Raw genomic sequence first — 11989 nt, forward strand, 5'->3', positions numbered from 1 at the left:
AGACACGTGACGAGGTTCATTCGTCTCTACAACAGCAACAAGTGCTAAACGACTATGCTAAACTTGCCACAGCTTTGAAATTAGAATTCAGTGGTTCTGCAACTCACAAACACGATAGCTCAGTGACTAGCACTGTCAAACAAGCTCAGAATGAACACCCCCAAGCTTAATATCATAGGCTTCGTTCAGCTTACTTTGGCCTACTCACTGAAACAGGAATGGAGGAGCTGTTACCATTCAAACAAATGTTTCTGTCGAACATGTATCCCACCTTCATTACCTACTTGGGCCCTACAGCCCACGTTGGCTTGCCTATCTTACAACTCAGAAAGCTTGCAAGCACAGCTTTTGAGGCATCAAAAGCTCGCCACGCTAAGAGCCCTGACAAGTCGGTTTTGAAGTTTGACCAGGAGCACTCACCCCAGTTAGAGGGTGCATTATCAGGAATTGGAGCAGTGAGAGAATGACGCACAACAACGGTTTCTACCACGAAACCACAAATCCAGTAACCACGAGGTTGAAATAACTGTAAAGTATGTTGCCATCGAAATACTTTAGGTGCCTGCGTCTAGGTGCCCTCCGTCTAGGTGCCTGTCCGCTCCTCTCTGTTCTCCTGGGGTGTTGCAGGTAGTCTCGACCCCCCCGGTCTGTGATATCGCAAAGTGTTACACCAGTGGGAGTCATCGTGTCACGTGCTGAACTGACGCTATGAGTGTCATTGTAAGGGGTCACAGTCCCCCACAAAGTGGAAAATGTACACTCTGCGCGTCAATGCTTTTACTGCTGAGGCGGCCGCAGTGCTTGCGGATGTGTCCAAAGGGCAAGAGAAGTTAATCTCAACTAGCGTATTACACGACTTCAACAGGAGAACACATCTAAAATATTACCGAGGTGTACCACACTGGTGGTAAAAGAAGTCCAGTGGACGTTCCACCTGCAAAACAATTGCAAAAATAGTCATGCCTTAACATGTGTAGGTTCAACTACAATACAACTAGTACAATGCTCTAATCATGTGTTCCTGTAGGATAATATTTCAGAATAAATCAGTAGGGCAACTGTTCCCCTTGAATACCAGTACCAATGCCAGCACAGTCAGTCCAGTCACAATCAGTAAGGTTAGAGACCTCACAAGTCTAATTGCTATTGATAACAGCGACAGAGGAGTTAGTAGTCACTCAGATTGCAACACGTGTAAGGGAATCTCCAGAACAATCTTCTGATGGTTAACACACATGCCACTAATAAATAGAACCCTCCATTCAGGAGGAATGTTATTAGAAGTCATGAACCATGATCACACCGCGTACGACTGGTTCAGAGCTTATAGAGTACAGTACTTCCGTTGTGAGGTTAGCTCCTCTGTGGAGGACATAGCTATGAAATAGACTCCTTCATACCTATCACCACTACAATGGTGTAAGACACATTGAAGTGTAGTAAAACTACTACAGGTCCCCTTAACACGTCTTGACATCAATTCTTACTGACCTCCAGGCATTGACCTGGAAATGATCTGATGACATCAGACTCATTCTGAATAGGTTGCAGCCTATCCGGATACTTGGTTTCTTTCCCTTGGTATGTGCGCTTGTGTAAGCACAAACGCCAATGTACAACGGAACATTTAATAAGGATTTATGGTCGGATCACTTAAGGGTCAGAACAAAATACCAGCCTTCGTAAAGTTGAAAGGTTACTCTTAGGCCTTTTGACTCTACAGCTACAGTACTCACCAGTTTCTCCACAGAGGGCCATAGGTCATCCCTGTAGACTGCCTGAAGCTGGTGCATTACAGCTGTAGACTTATCATGTAGTTACCGACTTAGGATACTTAGGAGACGACCTTAGATATATCTGTTTTCTTTATATTTTGGTTAGGTCAGGGTGTGTCTAGGGTGGGTATGCTAGTTTTTGTATTGTCTAGGGGTTTTGTATGTCTAGGGTTGTTGTAGGTCTAGGGGTTGTTGTATTTCTATGTTGGCCTGATATGGTTCTCAATCAGAGACAGCTGTTTATCGTTGTCTCTGATTGGGGATCATATTTAGGCAGCCATTTCCCTTTTGTGTTTCGTGGGATCTTGTCTGTGTAGTTGCCTATCAGCACTTGTTTAGCTTCACGGTTCCTTTTGTTATTGTTCAGTGTTCATTCTTTAAATAAAATAGAATGTACGCATACCACACTGCGCCTTGGTCCGATCCTTATAACGAATGTGACAGACGTAAATAGAATACAGTCCGATTAGAAGGTGTGATAACTATATTTTGTATATCTTTTTTATGCTTTCATTCCTTTTAGTTTAATTTCCTTTGACACTTTGGAAGTGATAGAGCCATAAACAAGCTCCCCATACAACCATCACTTAGTGCCACAATGCCGCTCATTTGGGAAGAAATGTAATTACAGTTGAAGTCGGAAGTTTACATACACTTAGGTTGGAGTCATTAAAACTTGTTTTTCAACCACTCCACAAATGTCTTGTTAACAAACTATAGTTTTGGTAAGTAGGTTAGGACATCTACTCCGTGCATGACACAGGTCATTTTTCCAACAGCTATTTAAAGTCAGAATATTTCACTTAAAATTCACTGTATCACAAATTATATAACAGCTTGGAAAATTCCAGTAGATTATGTCATGGCTTTAGAAGCTTCTGATAGGCTAATTGACATAATTTGAGTCAATTGGTGGTGTACCTGTTGATGTATTTTAAGGCCTACCTTCAAACTCAGTGCCTCTTTGCTTGACATCATGGGAAAATCAAAAGAAATCAGCCAAGACCTCAGGAAAACAATTGTAGACCTCCACAAGTCCGGTTCGTCCTTGGGAGCAATTTCCAAACGCCTGAAGGTACCACGTTCATCTGTACAAACAATAGTATGCAAGTATAAACACCATGGAACCACGCAGCCGTCATACCGCTCAGGAAGGAGATGCGTTCTCTCCTAGAGATGAACGTACTTTGGTGCAAAAAGTGCAAATCAATCCCAGAACAACAGCAAAGGACCTTGTGAAGATGCTGGAGGAAACAGGTACAAAAAAAGAAGCCACTGCTCCAAAACAGCCATAAAAATTCCAGACTACGGTTTGCAACGCACATGGGGACAAAAGTCGTACTTTTTGGAGAAATGTCCTCCGGTCTGATTAAACAAAAATAGAACTGTTTGGCCATAATGACTATCGTTATGTTTGGAGGAAAAGGGGGGGGGGGGGGGCTTGCAAGCCGCGTTATATTTGGAGGAGGCTTGCAAGCCGAAGACACCATCCCAACCGTGAAGCACGGGGTGAAAGCATCATGTTGTGGGGGTGCTTTGCTGCAGGAGGGACTGGTGCACTTCACAAAATAGATGGCATCACGAGGCAGGACAATTATGTGGATATATTTAAGCAACATCTCAAGACATCAGTCAGGAAGTGGTCACAATTGGGTCTTCCAAATGGACAATGACCCCAAGCATACTTCCAAAGTTGTGGAAAAATGACGTAAGGACAACAAAGTCAAGGTATTGGAGTGGCCAACACAAAGCCCTGACCTCAATCCTATAGACAATGTGTGGTCAGAACTAAAAAAGTGTGTGCAAGCAAGTAGGCCTACAAACCTGACTCAGTTACACCAGCTCTGTCAGGAGGAATGGGCCTAAAAATTACAAATACATTTATTTTACCTTTATTTAACTAGGCAAGTCAGTTAAGAACCAATTCTTATTTTCAATGATGGCCTAGGAACAGTTATTCTGACATTTCACATTCTTAAAATAAAGTGGTGATCCTAACTGACCTAAAACAGGGATTTTTTACTAGGATTAATTGTCAGGAATTGTGAAAAACTGAGTTTAAATGTATTTGGCTAAGGTGTATGTAAACTTCCGACATCAACTGTATGTATTTCATGAGTGTGTGCGCGTTGTTAACATCTGCCTAAGTTAACATCTGTCAGATCCACCAGGCTGGACGACCAGACGACTGGTCCGGAACGGCGATCCCAATCCGGATATCTGCTGCTCCCCCTTGTGGCTGCCTGCCCCATTTGCATAAATCCTACCCGGGTCGACCACCAGAGGGGGACTGCAACAGCGATCACCAACTGGACATCACATGGTCATTATTTTTATGTTGGTTTCCAATTTGCAGGATAATCCCAAAATTGAACCCACATGAGGGGGACTGTCACGACGTGGGCCGTTTGGGGTGTATATCATGGCTCTCCCCCCTCTCTCACTTTCTCTCCCACATCAGGTTTTACAATGGTCATACATTCCTGCTAGAAACTCTCTCTCTTCGCTGCCATGGAGTATGGATGGAGAGAGCCTATGGAGAACAAAGAGCTTCTCTTTAAAAACTCCTAATCCCCACAATGGGAGAATTAAACAATATTTATATTTTTGAGAATGGTCTGTGGACACTTAAGGGACAGTCATGTCGAGTGTGTTTCATTTGGTGATCTCATGAAGGACAGGAAACACACATAGCTTTATCTATTTAAGTGTACATTTCCCTGCTGCCAGGTTTACTTTTGAATGTTGTATAAGATGGATGAATAAGTATAAGAATACTTTTGATTTTATTTCACCTTAATTTAACCAGGTAGGCAAGTTGAGAACAAGTTCTCATTTACAATTGCGACCTGGCCAAGATAAAGCAAAGCATTTCGACACATACAACACATAAAGTAAAACAAACATACAGCCAATAATACAGTAGAAAAATAAGTCTATATACAATGTGAGCAAGTGAGGTGAGATAAGGGAGGTAAAGGCAAAAAAAAAGGCCATGGTGGCGAAGTAAATACAATATAGCAAGTAAAACACTGGAATGGTTGATTTGAAAAGATAACAATGTGATTTAGTCTTCTAAATTTGAATTTGTTGTTTTATGGTAACTTATGCACAGTCAGTAGCCATGCCCAGCCTGGCATGACTGGTCTGAAGGGTATTTAGCATCCCCAGTTGCTCTGCAAGCGCGGAGAAGGTATTCGCCGCTGCTGGCCTGCTCTCCAGGCACCAAGCCTAATACGATAGTGTTATATTTATCTTTTTGTCTCTGGATAGGGCTGTGTCCTACTCATGTACCTTAACTAGGGCAAGTCATTTTATGCAATCAATAGCACTACATAAAACTGATGCCTAGTAGAAAATAATATACTATTTACTATCAGTAACGTTGTAATGAAAAAGAGAATTGCATCACAAAGCTAAATAAACAGAGCAGTGAGTAGGAGAGGATAACATAAACTCGTACATCGCCTTGGTCCGTACAATTGCCCTTATTTTAGCGCCCCAAAAACAGGATACTTCCAGATCAACTGTAATGTCAATACCATTGTAAAGCATAATTTCTCCCATTTCCAACAAAATCAATTACATGACCTAAACACTGCCCGTTTCTGCATAATTCAAGCAGGCAATGAGCCCCGTCAGGTCTGTCAGGTCTTTTTAAAAATGGCGTGTGGGGAAACGAAACTAATGCGTGATAGTGAGAAGGACAGATGTCGTGTGGGAAAATGGCTTTTTTCACTCGATCTATCCAACTTATCACCTTATCGCATCTAAAATGTCAATAAAACACTATAAAGAGTTATTACATACCTATTTGAAGGTTAATGTCGAATTTGAATCGGGTATTTAGGGCGGTGCTAAAGTGATCTTAGAAGTAAACAGCGGCTTTGAGAATGATGGTCGCATGCAATGATGATGCAAAAAATGACTAGGTTTCTCCCCTTACTCCCGTCACTGTCCATTTCTTGTTTTTAAAGGATGAGAGAAGTGCTACACCTGGTGGAGAGAGATTGTAAGATATAAATAGTAACTTTATGCGTTGTTGGGGAATAATCAGAATTAGTTGGTAACATAGGTAAGATGTTTTATATTCATCATATGTTTGTAAGTTACTTCTCATCAGAATGTTATTTTTGTATAATACTGTGGCGGGGTTGCAGTATCTGTTCTATGTCAAGACTAAGTTACTTGGGCCGGAGAGAGTGGAGAGGTCAAGCGTGTATCTCTTGGCTCCACAATGTCTGTGTGCCAGTGAATGTGTCTCTGTGATCTTGTCAAGATAGGATGGATTTGATATATGCCTGTTGATATGGAGGATTGGTTTATGGTTCTGAGTTTGAGAAAATAACATAGTTTAGGAGACAAAGCTGAACGATAAATTATGCCGATGCTGTCTGGCTATGTGTGTCTTTGCTATAAAGGATCTCAGTTGCAATGTGTAAGGGACTCTCAGAGAATTAATTTATAGACACTGAATTGATCTGAGAGTCACAGGGTTGTTATGGAGCTCATATAATTAAAGATGGACTTTGTGATAACTAACTCTGACTTGTGTGTGGTTTGCTCTCATGACTTGGTAAATACAGGACATTTCCACAACAGCGTGCTGTACGTTACGACATGACACGTCAAGATGTAACGGAGGGTCAGTTTTTTCAACTTTTCCCCAATACTATAGAGCCATTACCATGTCGATCAACGCTTGAATAGAAACTTAGTTCACACCCCCGATTTTGACGTCAACACAGTCGCTACAGTCCCATTCGTTTTCTTTGTAGCCTCGTTTAAATGTTGTGGTTACGCACATTTGTACGGAATGGGGTGAGTTTACGTTACTAAGTTTTTCTTTCTAGCCCACTTTCCAGCTCACACTCTCAAACACCTAGATCCCCTGAATGCAGCTCACTCTCCAGATCCAATCAACTGAATTCTAATCACCTGTTCACACACCTGTATGTCATTATCACACACTATTTAGTTCAGTTCTTTGCACCCCCTTACTGTGAGGTATTGTTTGTTTTGTGACACACGTCTTTCAGAGCGCTGGTTTTTTCTGTTTATTCACCCTTCCCGTGTATAATAGTTTTTGCCTGCCTCACTAACGGTGCCATTTGCCTATTCCCTGCCCGTACTTTAGCCTAGGGGATTTCCTGTTATCTACCTATTGCCTGATCTCCAGGACTACGTTACTAGCCTTTTTCCGTGTCTGTACTGTTGCCCTTTTGGACCTGTGTATGATCTTGTGCCTGCCCCTGGACCCAGCTACCTGCCTCCTCCTGCGGTCCTTTGCAATAAACACCCGCTGCAATAAACACCCGCTGAAACCAGCTCTCTGTCTCCCCTCGTGTTCATTACATTCGCCTTACTTTATTTAAGCCTAGCGAGCTACCGATCTCTTTATTTACTTCCTTTCGTTCCGATTTCCTTTCTTGAAGACCAATAGTAAGACTGTGTAATTATACATTATTACAATTTTTATTTAACCTTTATTTAACTAGGCAAGCCAGTTAATAACACATTCATATTTTACAATGACGGCCTACCCTGGCCAAACCCGGACGACGGTGAGCCAATTGTGCGCCGCCTTATGTGACTCCCGATCAGGGAGGGACCTTGGAACTTCTCCTCCAATGCGTAGAGAAAGAGGTAACGAAGTATCCACGAGGAAGGACAATTGAGAAAGCGATTGTTACATATCAGAGGCATGTCTTTTCTACACAACATTTTTTTTTTATCTGAACATTTCCCAACATTGTATAATACGGTAAAAATGAATGTTGAAACTGGTGCTCCACATAAAGCAAGTGGACACCACAAACACATACAGAACAATTATCAACAAACTAATTTATTTACATGACTTGCCAGCAGATGGAATTTGCTTGCGGTTCCTTTGCTTTACGATCTCTTTGGGAGAATCTAACGTCCCTAGGAATTAAAAAACTAAAACATTCTACTGCTTCAAAGTCTCTTGGGAGATGGACATCCCCTCCACATTTTTCCATACAGAATCAGAATGTACAGTAGCAGCCTCCAGTTCAGTGGGAACTGTAGACAGAGGAGACGCTGTGGCCACACATTTTAGAACCACGAAGAAGAGTATCTACCGGATTACATACTATTTGGAAGCCCTTTGCGCGTGCACAAAAGTAGGTCTTTGTTTTTTATACTTTTTTCATTAAACACCACAATCATTGTTTATGTGATAATGAATACACCGTTTTTAATGCAATTTAGGTCATTTCAGATTATCAGCATTTTGATGTAAAAATACAGAAATCTAAATACTCAAACAATGGACCTAAAAACTGTTGTCTGGGGTACTGACAAACAGCCAGGTAAGTGTTGTAAAGGGCCCAGGAGTATTTTTGGGTGAACTTCCCCTTGAACTAAGGTTACTTGTTGGTGGCCCTTATAACTAATATATGACTAATATAACAAAAAATGAAACATCCCCTTTTCAGGACCCTGAATTTCAAAGATAATTTGTCAAAATCCAAATAACTTCACAGATCTTCATTGTAAAGGGTTTAAACACTGTTTCCCATGCTTATTCAATGAACCATAAACAATTAATGAACATGCACCTGTGGAACGGTCGTTAAGACACTAACAGCTTACAGATGGTAGGCAATTAAGGTCACAGTTATGAAAACTTAGAACACTAAAAAGGCCTTTCTACTGACTCTGAAAAAACACATAAATAAAGATACCCAGGGTCCCTGCTCATCTGCGTGAACGTGCCTTAGGCATGCTGCAAGGAAGCATGAGGACTGCAGATGTGGCCAGAGCAATAAATTGCAATGTCCGTACTGTGAGACGCCTAAGACAGCGCTTCAGGGAGACAGGATGGACAGCTGATTGTCCTCGCAGTGGCAGACCACGTGTAACAACACCTGCACAGGATTGGTACAGCCAAACATCACACCTGCAGGACAGGTACAGGATGGCAACAACTGCTTGAGTTACATCAGGAATGCACAATCCCTCCATCAGTGCTCAGACTGTCCGCAATAGGCTGAGAGAGGCTGGACTGAGGGCTTGTAGGCCTGTTGTAAGGCAGGTCCTCACCAGACATCACTGGCAACAACGTCACCAAAGGACACAAACCCACCGTCACTGGACCAGACAGGACTGGCAAAAAGTGCTCTTCACTGACGAGTCATGGTTTTGTCTCACCAGGGGTGATGGTCGGATTGGAGTTTATCGTCGAAGGAATGAACGTTACACCGAGGCCTGTACAATGGAGAAGGATCGATTTGGAGGTGGAGGGTCCGCCATGGTCTGGGGCGGTGTGTCACAGCATCATCGGACTGGGCTTGTTGTCATTGCAGGCAATCTCAACGCTGTGCGTTACAGGGAAGACATCCTCCTCCCTCATGCGGTACCCTTCTTGCAGGCTCATCCTGACATGACCCTCCAGCATGACAATGCCACCAGCCATACTGCTCGTTCTGTGCATGATTTCCTGCAAGACAGGAATATCAGTGTTCTGCTATGGCCAGCGAAGAGCCCGGACCTCAATCCCATTGAGCATGTCTGGGACCTGTTGGATCGGAGGGTGAGGGATAGGGCCATTCCCCCCCAGAAATGTCCGGGAACTTGCTGGTGCCCTGGTGGAAGAGTGGGGTAACATCTCACAGCAAGAACTGGCAAATCTGGTGCAGTCCATGAGAAGGAAATGCACTGCAGTACTAAATGCAGCTGGTGGCCACACCAGATACTGACTATTACTTTTGTGTTGAGTGACAAATTATTCAATTTCTGTTAGTCACATGTCTGTGGAACTGGTTCAGTTTGTCTCAGTTGTTGAATCTTGTTATGTTCATACAAATATTTACACATGTTTAAGTTTGCTGAAAAAAAAACAAAAAAAAAACTGTATAAATAAAGGTAAAATACTTTTTTTCTTTAAATTACTTCGCCACCATGGCCTATTTATTGCCTTCCCTTCCCTTATCCTACCTCAGTTGCACATACTGTATATAGACTTTTTCTACTCTATTGTTGACTGTATGTTTGTTTATTCCATGTGTAACTCTGTGTTGTTGTTTGTGTCACACTGCTTTGCTTTAGCTTGGCCAGGTCGCAGTTGCAAATGAGAACTTGTTCTCAACTAGCCTACCTGGTTAAATAAAGGTGAAATAAAAATCAATAGTAAAAAAAAAAACAGAAATTAGTTAACTCTGGATTATTCAGCCATTCTTAAGGGGAAATTAATGGGGTTTGGGGATCAAGGTTTAGGTGATCTTATACGTGTCGTTCTATGAGATGATATCAGACAGTTAACATGACCTTTATGAATGATGAAGCCTTTATGTGCTTGTTTAATTACATAAATGCTTCAAAATCCACAAAAAATTACGTTGGCTGATGAATATTATCTCATAGGACAAAACTTAAGATCTCCTAAGCCTGTGTTTACTATATTTAAGGTGTTTATCCACAACTCTTTAAAAAAAACATTCATTTACCCATAGGCTTTGACCAATGAGCCATGGCTGAGTTCGTGCCTACAAAAATACACCATTACTATTGCTCTGCTAGGTTAATTAAACTGCCTTTTTCGTCAGCATGCACGGCTAGCAAATGACCACCCGTAAATTGTATGGGTGGTCATTTGATTAGTTGTTCAGCAGTCTTATGGCTTGGGGGTAAAAGCTGTTAAGGAGCCTTTTGGTCCTAGACTTGGCGCTCCGGTACCGCTTGCCATGTGGTAGAAGAAAGAACAGTCTATGACTTGGGTGACTGGAGTCTTTGACAATGTTTTTGGCCTCCCTCTGACACTGCCTAGTATATCCTGTAGGTCCTGGATGTCAGGAAGCTTGGCCCCAGTGATGTAATGGGCCGTACACACTACCCTTTGTAGCGCCCGTAATCAGAAACATTCCCTTCATTCCCAGATGCCGAGCAGTTGCCATACCAGGCGGTGATGCAACCGGTCAGGATGCTCTCGATGGTGCAGCTATAGAGCTTTATCCCATTATCCATGCCGTGAAATTGAACAGTACAAGCGACACCTTTCATCCCTGAATTGAGGAACGTTTTGAAGCCATACCCCTCATTCGCCACCCTGGAGCTTCAAGGGCATTATCACTTTTCTACAACGGGTTACCAACATACTTAAATAATTATTGTAACATTTTCATTAAAAACTTTATTTTGATTAATTTACTCACACTATTTCATCCTTCCACAACATATAGTCCCGATACAAATCTAGGGTTGCTAGAGACGTTCAGTCTTTTTGTTCTATATCTATGGACTCGACCCAGTCGTTCATTCTAAATGTTCTATATCTATGGACTCGACCCAGTCGTTCATTCTAAATGTTCTATATCTATGGACTTGACCCAGTCGTTCATTCTAAATGTTCTATTGCCATACTGGCTGGCATCGTTCTTATCTCTTGCTTGCTAGCTAGCCAACTACGGCTAACTTACTGTCATGTCAAACAGTGCAGACAGAATAACAGCAAAGTAGCTGCATTTGCATTTGTTTAAACTGTTTTCTAGTAACATTTATTTGGATACATCCATAATAAGCTGATGAGGCGAGATTTCGTCTGGCATAGAAAATGTGCTCACTAGTCAGGACACTGTTGTTCAGAGGAGCTAGCCAACAACACAGCTACAGAAACACAATCACTTCAAACTGAAGCTGGAAAGACTGCAAATTAGCTGCGCTTCATTTAGTTTGACCTGTTTTCAAGTCAAATTTTTTTGTATATATCCATAAAAATGATGCCAGTTGAATCATGATTTAGACTGGCTGAGAAACGGTACCTGCCTGTCTCGTCCCGAATCACGACACGTTCATTACAATGGGACAGCAGGAGATCGAATTTGAATATTGAAACAATGTTGCAAATATCGGAGAGAGCGACAGCAAGGATTATACAAATCTCCGCTGTTGAAAACTAAATGTTTGTCCAAAAAAAAGTGAGATAATGTCTAGATGCTTTTTATAGTGGAGATAACGTTTATAAATTGCTTGGCTGACGAGACAATGCGCAGTCAGATGGAACAGAGTAAATAGGCATTTTAACATCATTGATTTAGCTGGCGGCAATTTGTGGAATAGACACTGGCTGGAATGCGGTTTTAACCAATCAGCATTCAGGATTACACCCACCAGTTGTATAAATTATATTATTCCACAGGAGAGGTGATGGAGCCTGAAGGTGTGGAGGGGGGATAGGAATAGGAGAGGAA

This window comes from Oncorhynchus clarkii, chromosome 27 (assembly GCF_045791955.1).
Source record: "Oncorhynchus clarkii lewisi isolate Uvic-CL-2024 chromosome 27, UVic_Ocla_1.0, whole genome shotgun sequence".
In the NCBI taxonomy this organism is placed as follows: Eukaryota; Metazoa; Chordata; class Actinopteri; order Salmoniformes; family Salmonidae; genus Oncorhynchus; species Oncorhynchus clarkii.